This window comes from Chinchilla lanigera, unplaced genomic scaffold (genome assembly GCF_000276665.1).
Source record: "Chinchilla lanigera isolate Chin_1 unplaced genomic scaffold, ChiLan1.0 scaffold00008, whole genome shotgun sequence".
Classification (NCBI taxonomy): Eukaryota; Metazoa; Chordata; class Mammalia; order Rodentia; family Chinchillidae; genus Chinchilla; species Chinchilla lanigera.
In genome coordinates this window covers 37,188,693-37,194,692 of record NW_004955409.1, presented here as the reverse complement: position 1 = coordinate 37,194,692, position 6,000 = coordinate 37,188,693, and positions in this window count along the sequence as shown.

Sequence of the window (6,000 nt, the reverse complement as noted above, 5' to 3'; positions counted from 1 at the left end):
TTTTTCTTTTTTTGAGACAGGTCTCGCTATGCAGTTCAGGCTGGCCTTGAGTTCACTTTGTAACCCAGGCTGGTCTCGAACTCACAAAAGATCTTCCTCCCTCAGCCTCCCGGAGAGTGCCGGGATTATAGGCCTGCGACACCACGCCCGGAGTGAATCGTTTTATCAAGTGCTCCTTTTTGCCCAGATGTTGCACCACGTGCGTTGTCCTCATGGAATTCTTCCAGGTATTATTATTATTTTACACCTGAGGTGCAGTAAAATCAGGCCGTCTGCACAGGTGGTAAGTGCCAGGGTGAGATCTGAACCCACACAGGCCCTCACCAAAGTGGGTACTAAGCTTCTTGAGGGCCGGAGGGGAGGAAGTGACGCTTTGAGGAAAGGACGTGGGACAAGAGGAGCGTGGTGGCCAGCAGGGCATGAAGGGAGAAGGGAGGCTGCGTTTGGACAAAAGAACCGAAGGGAGAGCTGGGGTGAAGGGGAGGAAGACTGGGTGACGTTGGAGGATGGGGGGTAAAGAGGGAGGAGGACGACGAGGACAGCGGGCGCGGCCGAGGCCGAGGCGCTGTCACGCAGACCGCGCTCCCTCCACGCGCCGAGCCGTCTCTAACCTGCACCTCCATTCCCGCGCCAAGCCACGGCCACCTCAGAGCGGAGTCTTATCATCACCAGCAACTGCAGCACCTACGAAATAACTGAATCAAACCTCCTCTGATACGATCTCCTTTCCTCCTGGCTCGCTGCTAAATTGGTTTACTACAGCTGCTCTAAGTTCGCGGCGGAGCTGACTCGCCCCATCCTTCCCTCTCCCCTTCTCCGCCGCAGTTCCAGATTTGGACCGCTCTCCCGATGCCCTCCACCCCGCCCAGCCCAGCCCTCCCATCACCTCCCCGGTTAACCCTCAACCCCAGGTGGGCCCACCTTGCTCTGGAGCAGCAAGGACCAGCTACGGAAATCACCCCAGAGGACCAACTGTTGCCATGGTAAAATGCCCATCAGCTTCAGTGACTGTTCCCAAGCCAGAAATCTCAGCAGTTAGCTACCTCTTCACCCTCATCAGTGGAGTTTTACACCTTCAAGCCTCTCCTCCAGCTCAGCCACTGTTATTTATTTTTGGTTTTTGTTTTTTTTTGAGACAGGGTATTGCTATGTAGTCCAGGTTGGCCTTAAACTCACTATGTAGCCCAGGCTGGCCAAACTCTTGGCGATCCTCCTGCCTCTGCCTCCCTGAGTACTGGATTACAGGCATGCACCACCATGCCTGGCTCAGTCCCTTTTAGTTACCTCTTTTTTCTCAGTGAAAATAAAAACCATAAGACAAGAACAAGCCCCACTTGTTATAAACCTGTCTGTACTGGTAGTCATTGCTATTTCTTTCCTTTCTCATTCAAAGAGAATGAATGTCCTCTTCCCTCGGAAGGTCAGCTTCGCTTCTGCCTCCTCCTGGGCATTCCCCCCAGGCTCTGCCTCCACCGCGCCTCTGCTGGTGAGGGCAACAACCTGCTTAGGGATCTCTGCACACGCCTGTTTGTTTTGCCAGGCTCCTTCTTACTCACCTTCCCCCCCTCTCCGTCCCCCCATACCGGGAATCGAACTCACGACCTTGTGCTTGCCAGGCAGGCGCTGTGCCGCTGAGCTAAATCCCCAGCCCCCCTACTCATCTCTTAATATCTGCTTATATGCTCCTCCCTTGAAGAAGCTACTCCCCGCCCTAGCTCCCCATGTAAAGCAGGTGCCTTGGCTAATGTCAGTCACTAACCATCCTTTACATTTACCATACAGCAATTCCCATAATCTAGGCTTATGTACTGGTTTGTAAACTTGTTTCCCTCTGTCACCCTCCCTAATCTGTGACTTCCACAGGGCGGGACCATCTTCCTCATCATCCTGTAGTTTCCACAAGGATAGCACCTGGCTGGATGCAGTGTTAATAAGTGCCTTTCAGAAAATGAGTGAATGGAGCCGGGAGTGGTGGTACACGCTTGTAATCCCAGCATCCAGGAGGCTGAGGCAGGAGGATTCTTGCAAGTTTGACACCAGCCTGGGCTACAAAGTGAGCTCAAGGCCAGCCTGAACTGCATAGTGAGACCCTGTCTCCAAAAGGCAAAAAAAAAAAAAAAAGAAAGAAAAATGAGTAAATGAGGGGCCTGGGATATAGCTCAGCGGCACATTACCTGCCTGACAAGTGCAAGGTCCTGAGTTTGATTCCCGGTACCAAAAAAAAAAAGAAAATGAATGAATGAATGAATGTAGTTCGAGGGCAGCCCCAGGCCTAAGGGGACTGACGCCTGTGAGTGGGCTTCCAGAAGCTCTGTCCTGTTGTGCCAAGCTGCTTGTGAGGTTTGAAGGCTGGACTGTGGGCGGGGCTGGCCTTTATCTTGGAGTGCAGCCCTAACCTCAGATGGTGACAGAGCTGGAGCCGGCAGGGGTTTTGCAAACCATCCCGATTGCAGCAGACCAGCAGTCTGTGGGACTGGCGGGTGGGGCCTGAGCTTATCTCCCAAGTACAGTCCTAACCTCAGACGGTGACAAAGGGGGAGCTAGCAAGTGTTTTGCAAACCGTCCCAGTTGCAGCAGGGTTGGATGGCCTGGCCGAGGGCGACAGGACACTAAGTGTGGGGGTGAGGGGGTGTGGACAGTTTGGGCCTTGAGGGTGAAGCTCAGCTTCAAGGGTGTGGACCCGGCTCTGCTGTGTGCAGGGCTTGCCTCTACTTCGGAGCCCTGCTTTGTCCTGAAGGAGAAGTGGGAGAGTCCCTTCCCATTGCTGGGTCCTAGGCCTCTTCCACTGCTCCTGGAAGTCAGAGTTGATGGGCATTTTGGAAAGTCAGCTTGCCGCCTTTTCCTCTGCAAACACCCACCCTTTCTTCCCTGGGGAGAATTTGTCATGTGCCATGAGGTCTCTGAGGCCAGGCCAAGCCTGCTTCCTGGAGCAGTGGACAGAGGCCACTGGAAGTCCTGCCCAGCTTAGACCACTGTCACCTTGATCAGCCCAGGCTGTGTCCAGGAAGGAGGTGTCTGCCTGCTCGGGGTTGGTGAGAATTTAAGGCACGCAAGGCCCTCAGCCCTGGCATCTCCTACACCTCCATGCCAGAGTCCCCTTGCTGGCCTGGAGCAGGGCAGGCGCTGGAGGTGATGAGGCCCCCTTCCACCCACAGCCCTGATCGGGATCTTGCAACATTGGAATGGGGGCCCTGGGGGCCCGGGTGTGTGGCAACGTGGCGGGAGGTGGGAGGTGTGCACCAAGGGCCACAGCTTTCACAAGCTGCGCTGGCGCTGCCGGCTGACCTTGGCAGACTCACCTTGGGCGGCTTCTCCCTTTCCGCGCTCTCCCTTCTGCCTTCTTCCCTGCAGCTTTCCTGGGACCTGAGATTCTGTCTCAGCTTAAGTCTGGCATCTGATCTCCAGTTCTGCTCGGGAAGGAAGAATGGGCCTGATGGGTTCTAAAGCGATAGGAATTCCAATATGTCATTGGGGCCTTGATTTGCTGGTTTTCAAATGTTCCCACCCCTAATCCTCTTCTCTTCAGATTGGAGTCTGGCTACCTGTCCCTGCCGGAGCTCTCTTTCTGTCACCTCCTTCCCCTAGGGACAGCTCCAGGAAGCCAGTCCAGGCGCAGAGATGAGCCTGCTCTCCACCCTGCCCCGGCCTCTTGGGGTCGGTCCTCGGGGCAGAGGGACACATGTGTCATTTGCAACTCCTTTCTGCAGCCAAGGAGGCCCTTTCTTGCTTCCTCCCTCACCTTTTTTCCCTTCAGCCAGCCACACTTGGCTTCTTCCCCTTGATCACCGGACACCTTCTGCATTTGCTGTTCCCTCTGCTCGCTCTAACCCCCATGGCATATCTGCCTCCCTTTTGAGAATGTTTAGCTTTTAACTTAAATGTTACTTCCTCTGAGAGGCCTTCCTTAACTTCCCCAGCTAAATAGCTTCCCCAGGGAGGATTGAATAGAATACTTTATCATTTATTTCTTGATTTTTAAAATATTATTATTATTTTATTTCTTGATTTTTGAGGCAGGGTCTTGTTATGCAGCTCAAGTAGGCCTCGAACTCTATGTAGTCCAGGCTGGCCTCGAACTCATGGCAATCTTCCTGCTTCAGCCTCCTGAGTGCTGGAATAAAGGTGGGAAAGAGCAGAATCTAGGGAAAGCTGTTGTAGCAGGGAAGTGGTGGAGCTGTGCCTGAGAGCTGTATAGGGTGTGAAGGGGTAGCAGGAGATCCTGATGGGCCAAAGAAGATGTTAAGCACACTTGTTTATTGCCATTTTCTTCCTACCCTTCAGCTGAGAACTTGTCTTACAGAAAAGATGCTTGACAAAGACTTGTATAAACTGCTTTGGCCCAGACTAGCAGAGCTGAGCCTGAAAGCCCCTCCGGGCTCTGGGCCTCCTGGTGGCATCATCTCCCTGGGATGTGGTGGGGCAGGGAGGGTGGGGGTGCACTGCCGCCCTGTGCATCCTGCAGAGACCTCGGAAGGGAAGCGGGGGTGCGGCTCTTCAGATCTGTGCTCGGAGGAGGTGCCGGTGGTGGGAAGGCTGGGAGGAGACACGGTTCTGAGCTGTGGGAAAGCAGCTCAGGGTCAATGCTGAAGCAACCCAGGTCCCACCATCCAGTACCTTGAAAAGAAGTCAGGGGACAGTGGTCGAGCTGAGAGGAGGAAATCCGGAGGTTGAGTCACTTACCGAGTTCTGTACAAACCCCCCTTATGCAATGCATCCCCCTGGGCCAAAGAGAAGGTGAGCGGATTCTCCCAGGCGCCCATTGAGATGTCTTCCCCACATGCTCAGATGGCTCCCACTCTGTCGGTCCCTGCACCCAAGTTTCCAGTCTTCAGATCCCTTTGCCCAAAGCGGACCTGGGGCAGGGGCTTCAGGATGCAGAAGTAGGAGAGCTGGTGCCTGAGTAGGGAACAGAAGCTGGGAAGGGACTGGGGCCTGGCTGAGGTAGAGCTGGTGCAGAGGGACAGGAGGTCGCTGCCACTAGGGCTGGGGAAGTGGAGGAGAAGGGAGGGAAGGAGGGAGGGACAGAAAGAGAGAGGGCTGGGATGATCCAGATGCAAGTCTCTCTCCTTGGTGCACTTCTGTAATCCCAGCACACAGGAGGCTGAGGCAGGAGGACCGCCAAGAGTTCGAGGCCAACCTGGGCTACATGGTAAGACTCTGCCTCAGAAACAATCAAACAAAAAACAAACAAAGGAGCAAGTCCCTGTGCCTCTCAGAAAGTAATTCCTCGATGCTCAACTCAGGCTTTCCAGCAGTGGCTGTAGAGGAAGTAGACCCCTCTTCTGTCCCAAGTCGGACCTGTCAGACAGCCATGCTTGCCTCAGAATGTGGCTCCTTGCGCACCTGTGCCCTGTATTTTTGGGGGAAGTAGTGAGCACAGACAGAGACTTGGTGCCGGGGGGCCGAGGCTGCGAAGGCGCTGCAGGAGCTGCAGCAACGCCGCCCATCATCTCCCTGGGATGAACCTCAGCGCTTTATCTGTAAGCTGTGGCTGCCACTATCTTGCTGGTCTGAGGGTAAAACTCACCAGAGGGGTTCTTGAGGTCTCTGCCAACACCTCTCGAGATCTGTGATTTTAGGGAGCTAATTTTGATTCTGCCTCTAAACAGTCAGTGATTCTGGGAAAGTCCCTGCCTGCATGAGGCCTCAGTGTCCTCATCTGCAAAATGAGAAGTTTAGGTGAGATCTCTGAGATTGTTCTAGTTATAGCAAATGGGAATCATAAATGCCCATGCTTACCATGTGCCAGGTGCCACATTTCCTACGACTACATCGACACCATGAGATCAGTATTATAATTGCTCCCATTTTGCAGGGGAGGAAACTGAGGCACAGGATGGAGAGGCAACTGGCTCCAGGTCACATAGCCAGTGAGCGAGTAGCAGAGGGAGACGCTGCCTGTGGCTCTTGATTACTGACCTATTGTGCTTCCCAGGCTACAGTCCTGTGGAGTGGAAAGTGTGGTGCTCCACTGGTATCTGGGCACTGTCTGCCTCCTTT